The sequence below is a fragment of the Lepidochelys kempii genome, chromosome 9, assembly GCF_965140285.1.
Source record: "Lepidochelys kempii isolate rLepKem1 chromosome 9, rLepKem1.hap1, whole genome shotgun sequence".
Taxonomy (NCBI): Eukaryota; Metazoa; Chordata; order Testudines; family Cheloniidae; genus Lepidochelys; species Lepidochelys kempii.
This window is the reverse complement of record NC_136388.1, coordinates 8,920,009-8,940,943: the sequence shown is the minus strand read 5'-3', so window position 1 is coordinate 8,940,943 and position 20,935 is coordinate 8,920,009. Positions and strand designations below refer to the sequence as shown.

The following is a 20,935-nucleotide window of genomic DNA, read 5'->3' as shown; positions in this document are numbered from 1 at the left end:
CAGGGTGGGGCCCGCCATGGCACCAGAGGGGTGGCAAGGGTGGCAAGCAGCATTGGCCTCTGTCATGGCACCGGGTGGTGTGGAGCTGATCAGTGTGAGCCCTGCCATGGCACCGAGGAAGCAGGGGGCAGGGATCATGATGACAGTTCGAGGAGGGGGGAGCCAGAAGGGCCCCACAATGACCCCCGGAGGAAGGCACAGCCAAAGAGCCCAGCTCCTGGGCAGCTGTGGGTTGGGCTGGGGAGAGGAGAGCAAAGCAGGCTGGGCCTTCAAAAGAAAAACGAGACCCTTTTACTGCTGAGCTTCTCCTCAGAGCCAAGTTCTCAGAACTGCAGCCCACAGCCTTATGTAAAGCAGGCTGGCTGCGCTGGCTAATGTCTGTGAATCCAGGCCTGTGTCAGAGGCCCAGGCCTTAGCGCCGCTTTCTATGTATGTGTGTGCGAGAGCCAAGGTCTTCGGGGACTCCATGAGGGAAGGCAGAGCCCTCAGGCGCCCCCCCGCCCCTCTGCTGCCCTCTCCATATGTGGATTGCTCAGCACTGTTTACATATTTTCTCCTTGGTATCATTTCCACTGTATTTTCCCCATCTGCTCTGTGTGAGCCACTCTGAAAGGCCTCTGTTTACCCTGGATTGGCCTGCGGTATTCGGTTTGGCTTTACGGTTATTCCCCTCCCTGTTTGTAATGGAGAATTCCCCAAAGCCATCTCCGTGGGCCGCTTTGTCCAGATTTCAAGGCAAGGCCCCTGATCTGGGCCTGGTATCTCTCATGTGTCAAGTCTGCGAAGAGCCTTGCCAAATGAACCTTCTTCCCAGGATGCAGTGCTGCAACGTGACGAGCTGCTAATGCCGTGTCAGGGCTGATACCTTACTGCACCGCATTTCCCTCTGTGTTCCAGAGGCCTGCACCAGGCTGAATTCCAGCCCCTCTTCCCCCCGCCACCCAGTAAACTGCCATGCTGTCCTGTCTCCCTACATCCCGACTCTCACATCCATCCCATCCCAGCTACATGCACACTGTTCCCATGATTTGAGCTACTTTCTTTCAATATCTGCACCCATTGCAAAAACACCATAAAGGTTTGTTATTTTCAACCGAATGCTGAAGAGCTCTCTAGATTCTGCTGCCATCCTGTCATTATTATTGGATCGGTATTATTTCCAAAGGTGTCCACGCTGTGCGGGGTGCAGTACACACGGGGGGGAAGGCACAGGCCCTGCCCCAATGAGATCACTTGCTAAACAGAAAGTATTCAGACAGTCACTTAGCCCCCCATAGCAGCCTTACCCAGCCTTAGAGGAAAGGATGACCTGGGGGTTAAGGGACACACTGGGAGACAGCAGATTTAGGTTCAATACCTGGTCAGCTGCAGATTTCTGGTGTGACCTTGGGCAAATACTTACTCTCTCGATGTCTTGGTTCCCCAGCAGAAGAATTAAGATAATAATATTTCTTAGTCTATTTATATTGTCAGCCCTTTGGGGCCGGGAACATCTCTTGCTGGTGTTTGTAAACACCTAGCACTATTCCGCCCCGATTTTGGGGCCTCTGTGCACTAATGCAATATGAATAACCTCCCATCACATGTATCATAGAAACATTAGCTGAGCATCTGTTTGAGATAAATGAACACAATATTCCAAGGGGGAGGGTGTATCGCTGATTTATATACTGACATTACAAATAGTTCCAGTGTTATATCTATCATATTCCTTATGCATCCTAACATTTTGTTTGCATTTCGGTCAAATTGTTCTTTGTAACGTGCATTTGTCCACGTTGAATTTCATCTGCCATGTTCCTGCCCATTCCCCTACTTCTGTTAGGTCCCTCTGAAGTTCCTCACAGTCTTGTCTAGCCTTGACTAACAAAAATAATTGTGGGGGCCTTTTCAGATTTTGTTATCTTACCATGCACCCCTTTTTCTGGATCATTAATAAAAATATTTCACCACTGGGCCTAAAAGAGAACCTTGGGTCAGACTGTTGTTAACCTTGGGCCATGCTGGAAAATGACCATTTATTCCTATTCTTTGTTTTCTGTCACTTAGTTGATTTCTAATCCATGATGCTACTTTGCCTTTCACCCCAAGGCTACTTAGTTTCTTTAATAACCTCTTGTGAGGAACCTTGCCAAAGACTCTGGTTTAAAGAATCATAGTAGCTTAGAGAGGCGTGATTTTCCTTTAAGGATGCCAGGCTGGCTTTCCCTCATCATAGCTCATTAATCTATGTATTTTAAAATTCTATTTTAAAATTATCATTTCAGCCCAGTTCCGTGGTATGAAGTAAGGTTTATTCATCTGTCATCTCCAGGGTCGCCCCTAACATCCTTTTAAAATTTCCACCCTCCATCCCCTAGAAGAGAGGCTGATTTTAACGAGTAGCTGATTCAAATGATGTATGATTTGTTTGTTTTTAACAACAGCCCTTTGGCCCAGTTCCTCCAAGGTATTTAGGCACTTATGTCAATGGTAGTTAAGTGCTTAAATACTTAAGGATCTGGGCCTTCAAACATAAGATCCTTCAGAGCTCTTGGGTATAACCATCTGGGCTGTCACACTCATTCTTTAATTTACAGGTTTGCTCCAAGAGCACTTCCTCTTTTGACACGGTTTCTTACAGCATCTCATCTTTATTACCCGGAAAAAAGCAGGTGTCTCCCCACGGTCCCTTGTAGTGAAGATTGAGGCAGAGAAGTCATTGGGTTTCTCTTTCCTTATCCTCCTCCATTGCTCCCTTTTCTCCTGGTTGGCCAGCAGACCCACTGGTGTGAGAATTGGTTTGATAAGATCACCGCCGAGGCTGGTAGGTCTTTACATGAGGGTACAGGATTAAAAACCAATGCTGTATGATTGATTCCACTTTACTCCAATGAATCACTTCCACTGTAGTGTATGTTTTACACCATCTGAACAGCAGGGTTGTATTTCTGCTACATGTATAAAGCTCTACACAATTTATACCCACGCTCCCATGTTAAAACATTTACACTCTTTATTGGATGCTTTAGGATATATACCCCCTTTGCCCATGGCTGTGGAAATTGTACCACTGGTCTGGGGGCCAAGCTAGTGTTTATTGTTATCGGAAGTGATCGTACCCCGCAGTGATTTCTTACCAGAGGAAGGGGGGTTGGATGGGGAAGCTGTTTTCTCTCAAACACCCAGGATCAATGAATCTTTAAACAGGAGAAATTATTTCCCAGAATAGCAAATGTTTGTGAAGAGGTTTAACTTTAAGAATATGTGACAGCTCATCAAATGAAGAAGTGAAATGTTTTGCTGGAGGTGCAGAGAATGCTAAACGGCTCTCCCTGCTCAGAAAGGGAGGAACAGCCCGACTGAGGTGAATCTGTCCAAATAGACTCTCCTGGGTATGCAGCCAAGCTGCAAATCAGCTGGGTTTAATGAGAGAGAGAGAGAAAATCCTCTTGTATTCAGATAGCATGGAGCCAGAGCGGTCCAGGGATTTTTAAGAATGAGCCCACTGCCCATCTTACTATTCCGGAAGGACGCTGGGCTTTGGTTTTTAACAAAACGCGGCTACTTTTACCTGAACATCACCAGAGAAACACTTTACCTCAAATTACCTGTCTGTCTAGGCTCTTATATTGGTGCCCCCATCACTGCCGTCTCTTGCTGTCAACACTGTTTATAGGGAAGGGGAGCTGCAGCCTCATTCTGCAAAATTTCCTTTTTTTTTTTTAATCTGCTTCTGTTTCAGGTTCCCTTTCATCAGAGACCACATGAAAACCAAAACAATCCCCGTCTGTCATGCTTAGAAAACTTGGCGATGTACATTCCACTGACTCTCTTGAATGCCCTGCGTGTTCAAGCCTTGCACGGGAATGAGGAACCACCCCACCCTTTGCCCTCCCTGGGGAATCAGGTACAACCCCCCTGCCCTTCACGCTGCTTGGGGAACCAGGTACAGCGCCCCCTCTCATTTCTCTGAGTGGGGAACAAGATAGCGCCCTTTACCCTTCACCCTGCATGGGGGACATGGTACAGCACCCCCCCTTCCATCACCCTGTATGGGGAACGAGGTACAGCTCTTCGCCCTGGGTGGGGAACAAGGTACAGCACTCCCCCGCCCTTCGCCTTATGTGGAGAACGAGGTACAGCCCCCCCCCGCCCGGCCCTTCGCCCTGCGTGGGGAACACGGTACAGCACTCCCCTGCCCTTTGCCCTGTGTGGAGAACGAGGTACAGCCCCCTGCTCCTCCCGCCCTTTGCTCTGGGTGGGGAATGAGGCACAACCCCCTGCCCTTCACCCTGGGTGGGGAACACAGTACAGCCCTCCACCTTTTGCTCTGGGTGGGGAACATAGTACAGCCCCTTCGCCCTGCATGCACAGACTCTACCTGGGGGAATACCAAGCATGCTGCATGTGTTACTAACCACCTCTCTCTTGTGGGGCAGCAGCTGAGGGGCTGCAGGGCTGGTGGTATCTTCAAAGCCTCAGTGAAAACTGGAATACAAATTGGCATTGAGCCCCGAAGGGCCCAAAGACAGGGTCCTGCTCTGCCCTGTGTATGGCCTGCAAACTCGGGCCCTGAGGCGCTGCACACGTTTGGTAGAGCCCAGGCAATACAAAGTCTTTGGGTATCGTGTGTGTGTGTGTGTGTGTGTGTGTGTGATGTCATTTACCTGCTGTAAAACACTGTGTACACAATTACAGTGGGCTGTAAAGCACACTGCCAGGGAGGGAGGCATGGGGCTGATACCGATTAGGCAGGAAATGGCTCTCTGTGGATGGCATTTGTCTGGGGAAGCTGATAGATTTGGCGCCTTGCAGGCACTGCTTGATGGATCCATTGATGACCTGGCAGCACAACAGAACTTGGCTAACTTATTCCCTGCCAGAAGCCTAATTGAAGCCTGCATGGTTGGTCTATATTAACACCTTCCTCCAATGGCACATGCTCCTCAAACCTGCTACCTCTGTGGTAAGGATGGGCAGCTTTAAAACACACCTCCGATCCCTGCTTTAGTTGGCTGCAGCAGGTTGCTATAACTGGACAGCTTTTTGCGAAAAACTCTTGCTGTGGCCATCGCTGCTGGTTTGTTCCCTTTGAAGACGCGGCAAGAAATCTGTTAGGAGTTTAGGGAAGCAGGAGGGCAACACGCCGAACAGCCTGAATCCTTGGGATGGAGGAGCTCTGGAAAGAATCACAGGGTCAGTGAGCTGGGAAACCACTTCTACATTGGAGACAGATTGGGAATGGAAATATGGATAAATGGGCTGGATTTCCTCCCAGCAGCTGCCCGCAGCTTTTCCTCCTCTGCTGCAGATCTTTATGTTGCTCGTAGTGTAGTTTAATTTTATGACACGTGGTTCGTGCAAACTCTTGCATTGTGCTGCACTTGGCAGCCTGCCAGAGCAGCCTCTGCCAGGACTAGTTTGGTGACACCATCTAGTCTGGCCTCAGGGATGCTTTCAAGGCTGAGGGCCTTGTCTGCAATCAGGATCTAGGGATCCGTGCTGAGAATTCCCCTGCGGATGATTTGCATGACCTTCCAATCACTCCATCTCACCTTCCTCTCCTCCTGTGTCCCTCCCCTTCCAGTGGATAGCAAATTAGACCCGAGTTTGCATAGATCATGGCTTCAAAAAAGGCCAGGCCAGTTTGAAGCTACATGCACAGAGGTGTTGCTTCATGGGACCGAGGTAATAACATTTCCTCTCCACATAGCTGTGGGTCAGATGCACCTGGGACATGGGCCAGATTCCTTGCAAGTGTAAACATGTGCAGCTCCTTTGAAATCAATGGCATTACGTTAGCTTACACGTGTGAAACAGATGAAGGGGGATTGCAGGGGGAGCCGGCTGCATTTGCTGAATTTGGAACCAGTTCTATACCAGTCCTGGCTCCGGGATAGATTAGAGCATCCTGTAGACGTGCACCTATGGTAGGGGCTGTGGAGGTTGGCATATGAGCTGGCTAAGGTGGCTCTGTGTTCGCGGATGTCTTCCCCACACTGGGGAGAGCCAATGACTTTCCACTCCCTTTTTGCCTGTGAGAATCTGGCATGTTGTGTTTAATTCCAGATACCTCCCTATCCAGAAGATATCGGCAAAATAGGGGGAGCTCAGAAGAGAGAAACAAATATGTAGTTGGAGAGTCTGAGTTGAAAGCCAGGGTTTGGGTACATCTTGTTTTTGCTAAGTAATGACTAAGGGAGACACAACAAGTATCTGCAGATGCCTAGGAAGGCAAGAATTATTGAGTGTGGATATGGTGGTGTAATGAAGGGTAATGAGATGCAATGAAGTTCTCAAGTTACACTGAAGTCTGTAGAACTCAGCTGTAGAATCATCTCCCAGGGGAGCTAGGAGAGAACGCTAATACGACAGGGAGCTGGGCCTGGGCTATTGCCCTCTCTAGCATCTGTGGCAGCTGCAACAGGAGCCTGTTGGAAAGGGTGTTTTTATTTGCTGTGTTTGCTGCTGAATGATAGAGAAAGGTCCTGGTCCTCAGGAGCTTACAGTGCTAAAACTGACAGCAGAGTTTAGACAGCAATGGCTTGTCTACACCTAACAGCTCAGTCCAGCCTGTGCTGCTTTATTGGTGGCAATAACCGTGTGAGGACGAACACAGGCACGACTCATGGTTTTTTGAGACATGCTCTGTCTACCATAGCATTGACACTGGCTGGCAAGTCCTGGTTCAGCCAGGGTAGCTGCATCCTGATCTACTAAGGAGTGGAGGGTCCAATCTCAAGCATCACCATCGTCTCTATCACTCAGGCTCACAACCTACGCATCTCCTCTCTCACCTATTCCCCCGCACCCCTGCATCCATGGAGTTCCCATCATCCTATACAGCTTTCCTGTGGCTGCACCATTGCATGTGTAAGCAGAGTCCGGATGAGCTCTACCCTGACATCTGGTGGTGAGTTGTGGCGGGTTGTGGAAAAGAACTTCAGGGGCTGATCTCATTTGCATATTCACACCCACCCTGCCTACGTGGTCACTTTGGCTGCTGTGGGATCCCCAGTTTCTCTGTTATTGGGGCAGGAAGAATAAAGTGTTTTTATCCTGATTATGTGAATCAAGGACAGTGGAACTGTACTTGGCTTTTTGTTATGATGGAGGGACTCGCCATCAACTAAGTAGTACTTGCTAGGCAAGGGGCATGGGTTCCAAGGCTCAGTGAATGGAGAGAAGTTGGGGAGAGGTGTTTGTACTTTGTGGTATGGGTCCCTAAATGCTAGCTGCACCTCCTTTTTCTCCCCCCCTACCTCCACTGTGTAATAGTAGAGTGCTGGGGCTTCCCTGCTATGAGCTGAAATCACTGAGTATTGTGTTAAGTAGTGGGGAGCCTGAAGATACATTGGTGAGCGGCTCGCAGGATGGCTACCGGAGAGGAGCAGCTGGTGGAGTGGTTCGCAGGACGGCTACTGGGGAGGAGCAGCTGGTGGAGAGGAGCGGCTGGCCGTGAAGGCTGTAGCGGAAACCCACGGAGAGGTGGGGCAGTCAGCTGTCAGAGCACGTAAGGTGCCCCTTTACTTTCCCCCCACCCCCATTTCCACACAGGCTGGGGGGGTTAAAACTCTGCAGATGAACTTTTGAACTCTGGACTCACCAAGGACAGAGACAGAGACTTTTCGGTTGCTGGACTTTGGACTTTGGGGTTGTTGGACTTTTGGGACTTCGGGTGACTTTTGGGTTGCTGGACTCAAGAACCAAAGGGAAAGGACACGGCCCAATTTGCTTGGGGTAGGTTTTTGCTCAAGGTTTGTGTTAGGAATCCTGTTGGTGGTGTTTCCCCAACATAATGTCATATTGTTTCTCTTTGTTATTAAAAGGCTACACTAAGGCCTTGTCTACACTACGAAATTAGGTTGAATTTATAGAAGTCGGTTTTGTAGAAAGCGTTTTTATACAGTCGATTGTGTGTGTCCCCACACTAATGCTCTAAGTGCATGTAGTCAGCGGAGTGTGTCCACAGTACCAAGGCATCCGTTGACTTCCGGAGCATTGCACTGTGGGTAGCTATCCCACAGTTCCTGCAGTCTCCTTTGCCCATTTGAATTCTGGGTAGAAATCCCAGTGCCTGATGAGGCTAAAACATTGTCGTGGGTGGTTCTGGGTACATATCGTCAGGCTCCCCCTTCCCTCCCTCCCTCCGTGAAAGCAAGGGCAGACAATTGTTTTGCACTTTTTTTCTTGAGTTACCTGTGCAGATGCCATACCATGGGAAGCATGGAGCCCACTCAGCTCACTGTCACCGTACGTCTCCTGGGCGCTGGCAGATGCGGTACTGCATTGCTACACAGCAACAGTTTATTGCCTTTTGGCAGCAGACAGTGCAGTATGACTGGTAGCCGTCGTCGACATAGTCCAGGGTGCTCTTTTAACCGACCTCGATGAGGTCAGGGGTGCCTGGGCAAACATGGGAGTGACTCAGCCAGGTCATTTCCCTTTTAAGTTTTGTCTCATGGCAATTCAGTCCTACCGGCAGTGCACTGTCTTTTAATCTACAGCCAGCAGAAGACGATGGCCAGCAGTCGTAGTGCACTGTCTTCTGCCGGGAACCCAGGAGATGACGATGGCTAGTGGTCGTACTGCACAGTCTGCTGCCAGCAAGGTGTATAAAGATAGATGAAGTGGATCAAAACAATAAATAGACCAGATTTGTTTTGTATTCATTTCTCCTCCCTCCCTCCGTGAAATCAACGGCCTGCTAAACCCAGTTTTGAGTTCTACCCTTGAGGTTTTGAGTTCCATCCTTGAGGGGGCCATTTTGTTTATCGCAAAGCCACCCCCTTTGTTGATTTTAATTTCCTGTAAGTCAACCCTGTAAGCCATGTCGTCAGTCGCCCCCCCTCCGCCAGAGCAATGGCAAACAATAGTTTCGCGCCCTTTTCCCTGGATTGCCCGAGCAGGAGCAGACGCCATAGCATGGAGCCCATTCAGCTCACCCCAGCAGTTATGACCATTGTAAACACCTCGCACATTATGGTGCAGTTTACGCAGATCCAGGACCCAAAAAAACAGGTGAGGAGGTGACGGCAGCATGGTGATGAGGCCCTGAACACACTTTTCTCTGAAACCGTGTTCCCCCACAATTTGGAGATCATGGTGCTAATGGGGCAGGTTCATGCGGTGTAACGCCAATTCTGGGCCCGGAAAACAAGCACAGAGTGGTGGGACCACATAGTGTTGCACGTCTGGGATGATTCCCAGTGGCTCTGAAACTTTCGCATGCGTAAGGGCACTTTTGTGGAACTTTGCGACTTGCTTTCCCCTGCCCTGAAGCGCAAGAATACCAAGATGAGAGCAGCTCTTACAGTTCACAAGCGAGTGGCAATAGCCCTGTGGAAGCTTGCAACACCAGACAGCTACCTGTCATTCGGGAATCAATTTGGAGTGGGCAAATCTACTGTGGGGATTGTGTGATGCAAGTAGCCAACACAATCACTGAGCTGCTGCTATCAAAGGTAGTGACTCTGGGAAATGTGCAGGTCATACTAGATAACTTTGTTGCAATGGGATTCCCTCACTGTGGTGGGGCTATAGACGGAATGCGTATCCCTATCTTGGGACTGGACCACCAGGGCAACCAGTACATAAACCGCAAGGGGTACTTTTCAATGGTGCTGCAAGCACTGGTGGATCACAAGGGACGTTTCACCAACATCAACGTGGGATGGCCGGGAAAGGTTCGTGACGCTCGCGTCTGCAGGAACTCTGGTCTGTTTAAACGGCTGCAGGAAGAGATTTACTTCCCAGACCAGAAAATAACTGTTGGGGATGTTGAAATGCCAATAGTTATCCTTGGGAACCCAGCCTACCCCTTAATCCCCTGGCTCATGAAGCCGTACACAGGCACTCTGGACAGTAGTCAGGAGCTGTTCAACTATAGGCTGAGCAAGTGCAGAATGGTGGTAGAGTGTGCATTTGGACATTTAAAGGGTCGCTGGCGCAGTTTACTGACTCGCTCAGACCTCAGCGAAACCAATATTCCCATTGTTATTGCTGCTTGTTGTGCGCTCCACAATCTTTGTGAGAGTAATGGGGAGACGTTTATGGCGGGATGGGAGGTTGATGCAAATCGCCTGGCCGCTGAATACGCACAGTCAGACACCAGTGCGGTTAGAAGAGCACAGCGGGAAGTGGTGTGCATCAGAGAAGCTTTGCAAACCAGTTTCGTGACTGGCCAGAGTACTGTGTGACACGTCTGTTTGTTTCTCCTTGATGAAAACCTGCCCCCTTTATTGACTCTAATTCCCTGTAAGCCACCCACCCTCCCGCCTTTGATCACAGCTTGCTTGCAAAGGAAATAAAGTCACTATCATTTAAAAAACATGTATTCTTTATTAATTGATTATAAAAATAGGGATATAACTCACAAGGTAGCCCGGGTGGGGTGTGGGAGGAGGGTAGAAGGGAAGGAAAAGGTCACTATAAAACTTCTTGAATGCCAGCCTTCTGTTGCTTGGGCTGTCCACTGGGGTGGAGTGGTTGGGTGCCCGGAGCCTCCCACCCCGCGTTCTTGGGCGTCTGGGTGGGGAGGCTATGGAACTTGGGAAGGATGGAGGGCGGTTAGGCAGGGGCTGCAGTGGCAGTCTGTGATCCTGCTGCAGTTCATGAACCTCCACCAGACACCGGAGCATGTCCGTTTGATCCCGCAGTATCCCCAGCATTGCCTCCTGCCTCCTCTGATCTTCCTGCTGCCACCTCTCCTCACGTTCATCAGCCACCGTCCTGTACTCTGCTATTGTGTCCCTCCACACAGCTCTGTCAGTGCTGGATGATTGCATGAGCTCAGAGAACATGTCATCGTGCGTGCATTTTTTTTCGCCGCCTTATCTGAGATAGCCTCTGGGATGGAGGAGGGAGGCTTGAAAGATTTGCAGCTGCTGAAGGAAAAAAAGGGAGTGAAGTATTTAAAAAGATACATTTTACAGAACAATGGCTATACTCTTTCATGGTGAACAACACTATTCACATTACATAGCACATGAGATTTTGGTACAAGGTCGCATTTTACATCTTATATTGAGTGTCTGCCGCTTTGGTGTTAGAGATCACACATGCAGGGCCGGGCAACAGAATTCGGCTTGCAGGCGGCCATGGTAAGCCACAGTCTTTCGGCTTCTGCAACCTTAATAACAGCAGCCCCCTCCTTTCCCATACCAAGCAAAGCCCGTTGAGCTGGCCATTTACTGCTGCAGTTTTCCTGTTAACGTGCAGCAGCAGAAACCAAACTAACCCTCTCCCCCCATCCAATTCTCTGGGATGATTGCTTTTCCTCTCCCCCCACTGCATGGCTGGTATCAGGGAAGATCCCTGCTAGCCAAACGCGAACAGTTCAGCACCAATGGCCCCCCCTCCCACCGCATGGCTAACTGCGGGGAGGATTTCTTTTCAACCACAGGCAAACAACCCAGTAGGAATGGGCACCTCTGAATGTCCCCTTAATTAAATTCCCCTATTTCAACCAGGTTGCCATGAATGATATCACTCTTCTGAGGATAACGCAGAGAGATAAAGAACGGATGTTGCTTGAATGCCAGCAAACACCGGGACCATATGCTGCCAGGCTTTGTCATGCAATGATACCAGATTACTTGCTACTAGCATGGCGTGGTAAAGTGTCCTACCATGGAGGACGGAACAATGCTGCTTTCCCCAGAAACCTTCTGCAAAGGCTTTTAGAGTACCTCCAGGAGAGCTTCATGGAGATGTCCCTGGAAGATTTCCGCTCCATCCCCAGACACGTTAACAGACTTTTCCACTAGCAGTACTGGCCACGAATGCATCCCAAGTCCTCAGGGCTACTTAATCATTAAAAAATGCTTGCTTTTATAACATGTATTATATTTTAAAAGGCTTCATTGGGTTGGGAGGGTATTTCAGTCAGGGTGATAAAAAGATCCTGGCTGTCGGGGAAAACGGTGTGCTGTGTGCTCTCTCCAAGCTCGTCCTCCTCCTCATCTCCCCCTTCTGCAAAATCCTCAGCCATGGCAGAGAGTATCCCATCCTCGGAGTCCACGGTCGGGGTGGGATAGTGGTGGCGGCCCCCCCCAGAATTGCATGCAGCTCAGCGTAGAAGCGGCATGTCTGGGGATCTGTCCCGGAGCATCCGTTTGATTCTTTGGTTTTCTGGTACGCTTGTCTGAGCTCCTTAAGTTTCACGTGGCACTGTGTTGCGTCCCTGACGTAGCCTCTGTCCCTCATGGCCTCTGAGATTTTTCAAAATGTTTTGGCATTTCATCTTTTGGAACATAGTTCTGATAGCACGGACTCCTCTCCCCATACAGCAATCAGATCCAGTACCTCCCGTTCGGTCCATGCTGGAGCTCTTTTTCGATTCTGGGACTGCATGGTCACCTGTGCTGATGAGCTCGCCTGGCCAAACAGGAAATGAGATTCAAAAGTTCCCAGGGCTTTTCCTGTACACCTGGCCAGTGCATCTGAGTTCAGAGTGCTGTCCAGAGTGGTCACAATGGTGCACTGTGGGATAGCTCTTGGAGGCCAATACCTTCAAATTGCATCCACACTAACCCTAATTCGAAATGGTGATGTCGATTTCAGTGCTAATCCCCTCGTTGGGGAGGACTACAGAAATCAGTTTTAAGAGCCCTTTATGTCAAAAAAAAAATGGCTTCATTGTGTGGACGGGTGCAGGGTTAATTCGGATTTAATGCTGCTAAATCCGACATAAACTCGTAGTGTAGACCAGGGCTCAGACTCTGTGCTTGCGAGAGGGGAAGTATTGCCTCTTAGAGGCGCCCGGGGAGGTGGTATATATTTGTCCCAGGTCACTGGGTGGGGGCTCGAGCGGGTTTTGCATTCCGTTATTGGAACAGAACCCCTAGATACTGAACCTGGCCCCCGTTGCTGCCAACTCTGACGGGCAGAAGGGTTATACATGGTTCCCATCACTGTTTCTGGTTTCAGTGTGATGTGTCTGTATTAAAGCTGGTGATTACAAGTGTCACATACACAGGCTCTTGGAACAACCACACACTCTTGTGACAAGAGGCGAGCTAAGTAAATATCAGTCTTGAAACAGCCCCCAGTTATGGCCAACTCAATGACTAAAATATAGCCCCTGGAAGGCCCTGCAGCGCTGTACTTGGCCCATTGCATTAGTCACAGACAGAGCTGCCGAGCGAGTGCGCAGGTCACCGCCTCTCAGCTGGAAGCCAGCATTGTAATTTCCCTGCAGTTATTTCCAAGATAACTTATTTCAGATTTTTTTATGATGCTTACAAATTGGACAACATTTTAAAACATAATTCAGGTGCTAAACGGTCTTAAACTTGTGTGAATTTTTACAGAGCCAATTCAAATATTTTTAACTGTTGGTAAATTTCAGTGAATCAAGCTCTGTGTAAAAGACAAGGAATGGACATCAAGAAAGAAACCCTGGAACATAATGGAACATAAATGGAACCAAAGGGCTCTTTGAAATAGAGGCTGAATTTGAAAATAAGTATTTGTTCCAGCCACGAGGAGCTGGAGAGTTACAGTAGATCCTGTGACATGTAAAAATGTGTGGAAGGCAAGGTGTGCTTCAGAGTATTGGCCTGTATCTGTTCTCTCTGGAAAATCCCCTGACAAGGGCTGAGATCTTATTTGAGACAAACAGAGCTAAATCCTTCCCTCAGACACGTGTGTGGACGTCCTCCAGTAGCCAGTGACAACCGGGGATGCATATCTGAGCAGCAGCGTTTCGCCGATAATTCCCAGCATCCCCATGAGCAGTTTTGTAGTGAGTTATGTGAAGAAAACCATCTCTTGTAAGTTGAATTTTTCTTTCCTGGCGGCTGATATATTTTATCCACCAGAGGCATGAATCTTCGGTTTGTCTTTGTGGCACCTGGGATGAGCAGTCCGTCCAGGAACCACTCCTGTTTTGCAGGACTGATTCAAAATTAGTTTGTTCAGCCAGGGCTAATACGAGTATCTGGATGGCTCCCTCAGAGGCTGGTTTCTGACCCCCTGCCATGGGCCATCAGTGTCATGAAACCCTTTTCCCATGGGGGGATGAGGTGGGGATGGGTCCTGCCTTTTGGTGCTAGGATCTGGGAAGCCAGTCATTTGACTGAATCAAAATTCAATACATAAAAGACCCTGGAAAACTAAGCAGAAAGTTTGCCTTCAAAAGTGAGAAATAAAGCCAAGTAGATGAAACGTAACTAATGTGTGTTCTAAAGTATCCTACATCAAGGGACCGTGTGAGTCATCCAGCCTGAAACCTGCATTGGCAGGACTCCTCACCAGCATCTTAACCCTCCGTCCCTAAGGAGCATGATTGCCAGCACTCCCATTTTGGCCGGTACTGTCCCAGGTTTTGTTGTGCCAGGTCAGTTCCAACCAAAGTTCCCGGCGCGGTGGCCTGATCTATTCAAAGCCTGCGCTGCCAGCCTCTTGCCACTAGGAGCAGCTGATTGGAGTAGTGGATGGACCCACTGGAGACTGCTAGCAATACCCCAGTCCAGCCAATACGCTCGCATGAATGAAAAGGTCACCCTTAGTTGCAGTTGAAAGATGTTGGGAACCTATCTGGGAAGGCTCTTACCGTAACACGCTGAGCAAGACTTCTCAGCAACTAGGGCTGATGCTCTCAGCAAGCTGTGCTCCTTTTCCTTCTTCTGTGCCATGCCAATGGTCTGGGGTTATAAAACACCACCTGCCTACATCTACCCAGCACACAGTCCCTGCTCCTGCCAGATCATCATGCTGTAAGGTCCCAGATGTTTTCCAAAGTGCGGAGACATACAGCTTTAGCCCTGCAAGACCATCAGAGACTGATTAGTGATTGTCACAGGCAGGCTGGCTCTTGGAGAGGGGTCAAACCCAGCCTCGCCGGTGACAAATCGGCCATCTTCCCAGCTGAGCCTGATTGGCTAAGGATCAAATGGCCCAATACAGATATTAGATCCAGCTGGGAAGGAAGGGGTCACAGGGTGTCTAGAAAGGGTGGGAGATTGCAGTTAGCAGGGGAGGCTGCAGAAGGGTGGCTGGCTTAGGCTGACCAGACAGCAAGTGTGAAAAATTGGGACAGGGGGTGGGAGGTAATAGGAGCCTATATAAGAAAAAGACCCCAAAATCGGGACTGTCCCTATAAAATTGAGACATCTGGTCACCCCAGGCTGGCTCCGCTGGGAAGCCCTGGAGAAGGGTCCCTCCCAGGCAGAGGACTGAGGAATTGCAAGAGGGAGAACTGAAAGTACCCTATCACTCAGACTCGCACAAAGGGGTCTGGTAGAAGACAGACAGAGGGTATTTGGCAAGTGGTGTGTCACTGACTGGATGTGCCAGGGTCCATCCGGAGCATTAATAACACGACTGGTCTGACTCTCGCCTGCCTGGCACCTTATGGAGTTATTAGCACCTGTGCACCTTGGGTGCAAACTGCTCCCACTGCACAATGGCACCATTTTACCTCTACTTTGCACAGAGGCGAGTGATGACACAAGGTGCGAGGCACTGTGTTTTATAAGGCAGAGGTTTGCCTACTGGGTCTGCACTGGGCTATTGGGCACATTTTAAAGCAGATGTTGTAGAAGGCCGGGGGGAAGACTGGTCCCCATGTCTTAAGGAGAACTTTGAGAACAGACAGAAAAAGCAACACAGAGAGGGAGGGAGATGCGAGGAGAGCTATGTTTACCTAGTCCAGGAAAGACAACTCTGTGTGTGTCTCCCTAGGAGGTATCAGTACCCGCTAAGAGATTTGCACCAGGAGAGCTCTCCTCTGCCTACACACCATCTGTGCCGAGCTGGTGGAAATGCCATTGGCAAGATAAGGATAGTGAATCCGTGTCTTCTGCCCTGGATTACCCACAGCAGAGAGACACCATCTCATACACAGGGCCTTGGACGCTTGTTCCATCGTTGCCCAGTACTGAAGGCACGTGAGTGGGAAGAGTCTGGCCTCAGTGGTGGTAGCACAGGGAATAAAGAGTTATTATTACACCGTTATAAGGCACTTAGCAAGGTGGTATCGGCTGCACCCAGATGATGGAGTTTTCACTAGAGGATAAATCAGTGGTTCCCAAACTGGGGTACATGAACCTCTGGGGGTTCACGAAATCTTATAGGGGTTCTCGGAAAAAAATTCCCTAATGGCGGACAGAGCTGTCCATAGGGATCCTGGGCAGCACAGGGCCAGCAGCCCGGAGCCGTGGGGACTTCCAAGAGCTAAGCCGATCAAAGCAAGCATATCTATCACACTGAGGAGATTTCAGAGTAGCAGCCGTGTTAGTCTGTATCCGCAAAAAGAAGAGGAGGACTTGTGGCACCTTAGAGACTAACCAATTTATTTGAGCATAAGCTTTCGTGAGCTACAGCTCACTTCATCGGATGCATTCAGTGGAAAATACAGTGTGGAGATTTATATACACAGAGAACATGAAACAATGGGTGTTACCATACACACTATAACGAGAGTGATCAGGTAAGGTGAGCTATTACCAACAAGAGGGGCAGGGGGGAAACCTTTTGTAGTGATTAATCAAGGTGGGCCATTTCCAGCAGTTGACAAGAACGTCTGAGGAACAGTGGTGAGGGGGGGAATAAACATGGGGAAATAGTTTTACTTTGTGTAATGACCCATCTACTCCCAGTCTTTATTCAAGCCTAAGTTAATTGTATCCAGTTTGCAAATTAATTCCAATTCAGCAGTCTCTCGTTGGAGTCTGTTTCTGAAGTTTTTTTGTTGAAGAATTGCCACTTTTAGGTCTGTAATCATAGAGTGACCAAAGAGATTGAAGTGTTCTCCGACTGGTTTTTGAATGTTATAATTCTTCACGTCTGATTTGTGTCCATTTATTCTTTTACGCAGAGACTGTCCAGTTTGGCCAATGTACATGGCAGAGGGGCATTGCTGGCACACGATGGCATCTATCACATTGGTGGATGTGCAGGTGAACGAGCCTCTGATAATGCGGCTGATGTGATTAGGCCCTGTGATGGTGTCCCCTGAATAGATATGTGGGCACAGTCGGCAACGGGCTTTGTTGCAAGGATAGGTTCCTGGGTGAGTGGTTCTGTTGTGTGGTGTGTGGTTGCTGGTGAGTATTTGCTTCAGGTTGGGGGGCTGTCTGTAGGCAAGGACTGGACTGAGGAGATTGAAACTTCAAGACTCCTTATAAGAAATGGCAAGGGAGGTGGATATTTTTTGCTGTTTTTAGAATTAAATAGGCGGCTAGTGTTGTTTTTAAATTATGAAGAACAAGTTTAAGCTTTGTTGTAAGTGCGTTGTTTGCCTGGACTGCTCAAGACCTGAATGCTTGTGTAGGAGGAACTCTTTGAGTTGGCTTCTTAAATCCCTTCCTGCTGTTTCACATCTGATACTCCTTGATGAAACCTAGGAGCCAGAGGCGCCAGTATGGGGTGGCGACGAGAGTCACATGCCGCCCCCGCGTCAGCGCGCCTCCCCACGGGTTCCTCCTCTTTTTTCCCGTGGGGCCCCCCACTTTTCGGGCGGTGCCCCTCCCAGGCCCTGGGGTGCACGGGGGCTTTGTTCCTGCACCCCTTTTTTCTACTGGCACCTCTGACAGAAGCCTTGTCTTATAACAGACATAATCAAAAGTGATACAAACTACAAAAGTGAGATTTTGGAAGAGTGTTGCCATTTTCATAATGTAATAAAATACTGTAATGATAAATAATAATTAATAGTGCATAATAACCATGTCATAAAAACTAATTTTATATTTCCAAGATCACTTCTTTTATAATTTATGCTGAGGTAAGGGAGAAAAATCCATGGAAATATTCATTTTTAGGAGGGGGCTCACGGGATTTGACATTTTAGTGAAAGGGGTTTGTGGGTTGTTAAGGTTTGGGAACCGCTGGGATAAAACATGACTGTAACCTGGGTATCCATACTCCCCTTCCAGCAGAGGCCTGACCTCATCACTGAGCCCCCTTCACCCCAGCCTGAATCTGACCCCATCAGTGGGTCTTTCTGCGGTTCGTAAGAATTGCCAGGCTGGGTCAGATCCATGGTCCAGCTGGTCCAGTTCTGATGCTGGCAAACCAGGGGCCAGCTCATGCCAAGGTCGCCATGTCTCAAGTGGAAGTGACAACCACGCAGCTGGCATTAGTCTGGTATTGTTCAAATAGGCCTTAGAATGATAAAAATGTGCCTTCTGTGTAGACTGCATTGAATGCGTGCGAGTTACAGCATGCACTCGTCTCACGTATCACACCTGTATCCCAAGGTATCGGCAACGTTTGTGTGTTTTCAGTGTAACCCTCTGTACCTCACCACACAGGAACGAGACTTGAACGAGTGTGAAATGCTGATTTCCAAAGGAGACTTTTTTTTTTTTTTGGTCCTTCCGAACAGAGAAGGCCCATTGACACCAGGGAAACTACTGTGGAACATCAGAGGACAAAAGACTTTGTTGATTGCTCCCCCACCCCACCCCCGGGACCGCCATGAAGAGGAGACCTGCTAGTGAATTCCTCCCATCAGTTAAGTGTGCAACTCAAAGCAGAAGGGGGAAGAAATAAAAAGCCCTAACAAGGAGGAACTGTATCTCTTTGCAGCTTGGATTCTGGGGGGTGGGGAGGCAAGATTTCTAGGCATAAACAAGGGATCCTCAGCTACTTAGCCTGTGTTAGTCCTAAGGGACATATAGACCTTGCGTATTATAGGAGCTTCTATTCCCTTAAAGCTTATGCTCTAATAAATTTGTTAGTCTCTAAGGTGCCACAAGTACTCCTGTTCTTTTTGCGGATACAGACTAACATGGCTGCTTCTCTGAAACCTCTATTACCTTTGAAACGTAAGGCTGTAACTCATTCTTACACTGTGTGTGTGTGTGTGTGATTGTCTGCTTTAATCTTGTAAATAACGCTTATTTCCTTTTTCTAGTTAATAAGTCTTCAGTTAGTTTGTTATAGGTTTGGCTACAAGCATTGTCTTTGGTGTGAGATCTAAGGGGCTATTGACCTGGAGTAAGTGACTGGTCCTTTGGGTCTGGGAGTAACCTGGATATTTTTGACATGCATCTGAAGAAGTGGGTATTCACCCACGAAAGCTCATGCTCCAATACGTCTGTTAGTCTATAAGGTGCCACAGGACTCTTTGCCGCTTTCACAGATCCAGACTAACACGGCCACCCCTCTGATACTGGATATTTTTGTGATTTTGGGGGGTAAGGGGCCATCTATCAAAAAGGCAAACTTCCCAGGGTGGTGAGATAGATCAAAGTGCCCAAGAGGACTGTCTGTGATTTCATATTAAGGCTGTTGTGGGGCCTGAAGGGATTACATGTAATAAATGTTTGGTGAAATCTAAGTACAGAACTCAGAGCCAATGTAGGGTTTGCGCCCTGCTTCATAGCAGTCTGCCCTGAGATTGGTACTCATGCGCTTGAGTCACTCCAGGCAGTCTGACACCAGTGTTGTGACTCTGACAGTGTCCAGCTACAGCTGCTTCAGAGAAAGGTGTAAGAGCCCTGCAGCAGCAGATGTGGGATATCCCCCGCAGAGATAGCAGGCTGCCTTTCAGAACAGTAGAACCTTTGCTAAACTACATTTCTGCTCTTGGCCCAAGGGATTGGCTGGCTGAGACCTGATGGGGCTCTCCCGTCTTTAACAGCCCTGGAATGAGAACTGCAGACAGATCCGCACGTGGGGAGCAGAGCATTACGGTTCTCGGTGCTGGGGAGCTAACAAGGCACTGACAGGAAGTTGTTTTTCTTTCTGAATGTTTTTTTTATTGCTCCTCTCAAAGGGGTGGAGCCAGCTCATCTCCTTAGAGAGGGAGACTGGGAGAGAGTGTGACAGAAACGGCATGAATCTGCGGCATCTCTCACCTTGGCTGGAGCTGGCTCCTTCGGTGCTGGGGGCGGAAGGTGTGAATCTCCCCTCAGCCCAGCTTGAGGAAGCTTTGTGGCAGATCCTGAAGTCATCCCCATCCCTTCTGCAAGCAAGTGAGGCAGCTGAAGACGTCTGCTGTTGGTAAGAGCCCAGCCAGACTCCAGCATAAGGAAGTGATTGAAGCTTTCATGATCTGTTTAACTGGTGACATATGTTTCCTGTAGGCGAGCCAGTGTGCTGCATGCCGTCTGTATGAGATATGGCAACGCTTTGGGTTCTCGCTTGTGCAGGGAACTTCCCTGCCTGCCTCTGAATGCTCCAAGAAGAGATGGCCCCATCCCAGCAGCCAGCTTCATATGGCTACGGACTGATGTACTGCGTGTGGGAAGGGGAAATGACTTGCACCACGAAGGGAAAGAAACGTGATGAGACCAGCCCATACGCAGATGGTATCTCTCCGGTTTTTAAAGATCCGTCAAGTGTTGCCCTTGAACTCCCACTGTAGGCGACTCCGTGGATGTGAGGGGTGGAGGGTATGATAGTGAAGCTGGCACAGGAGGTGCTGGGGGTAAAGGAGGAGTAAGGGAAAGGCAGGAAGCAGTAGAGGGGAAACAGGAAATGCAGAGCGGTTCATTAGATCCCTTTCATTTACCTCTTTATCGCTCTCTCCACGTTGTCATACTGAATCCCATCACTGTCAGATCAGAAAAGACAACAGAGAATTTCTGTAAATTACAGAAAAATCCAACTAGGGGATCTGGACTTCTTGCAGAATTATAGGGCAGTTGAACCTGGATGAGGATCTATTGCTGTTTATATCATCGCAGGGCCCCAGACATGCTAAACGCTTTTGTAACACAGAGGAACACATTCTCTGCCCTGAAGAGCTCAGAGGCCAAGGACACAAAGAGAGGTTGAGGGAAAGGGATACACTTATAAGCAGATGTATCGGGGGTGAGGAGGCAGGAAATAGAGCATGGCTTATTAGTTCTGCTTGGCCTTTTTAAGTTAAACACACTAGGTTTCCCTGTTCCATCCTTCCTCCACCTTTCAACCCCCTCATCTCGTCCCATATTAGCCCCTACCTATGCTTCCAGTCTCCTTAAGCCCCTCCCAACCATCATTTGACTGCCTCAGC

General features: G+C 48.9%; 1 long non-coding RNA gene across 1 annotated transcript in view; it reads left to right on the top strand.

Annotated features, from left to right (window-relative positions):
* The window catches only part of LOC140916859 (uncharacterized), a 96,092-nt gene extending 84,285 nt beyond the window's left edge, over nucleotides 1–11,807 (top strand). The window contains exons 3-4 of the long non-coding RNA XR_012160670.2: nucleotides 3,725–3,889; nucleotides 11,454–11,807. This is a non-coding gene — a long non-coding RNA (uncharacterized LOC140916859). The remainder of the gene's footprint in view (nucleotides 1–3,724; nucleotides 3,890–11,453) is intronic.
* The last annotated feature ends 9,128 nt before the right edge of the window (nucleotides 11,808–20,935 follow it).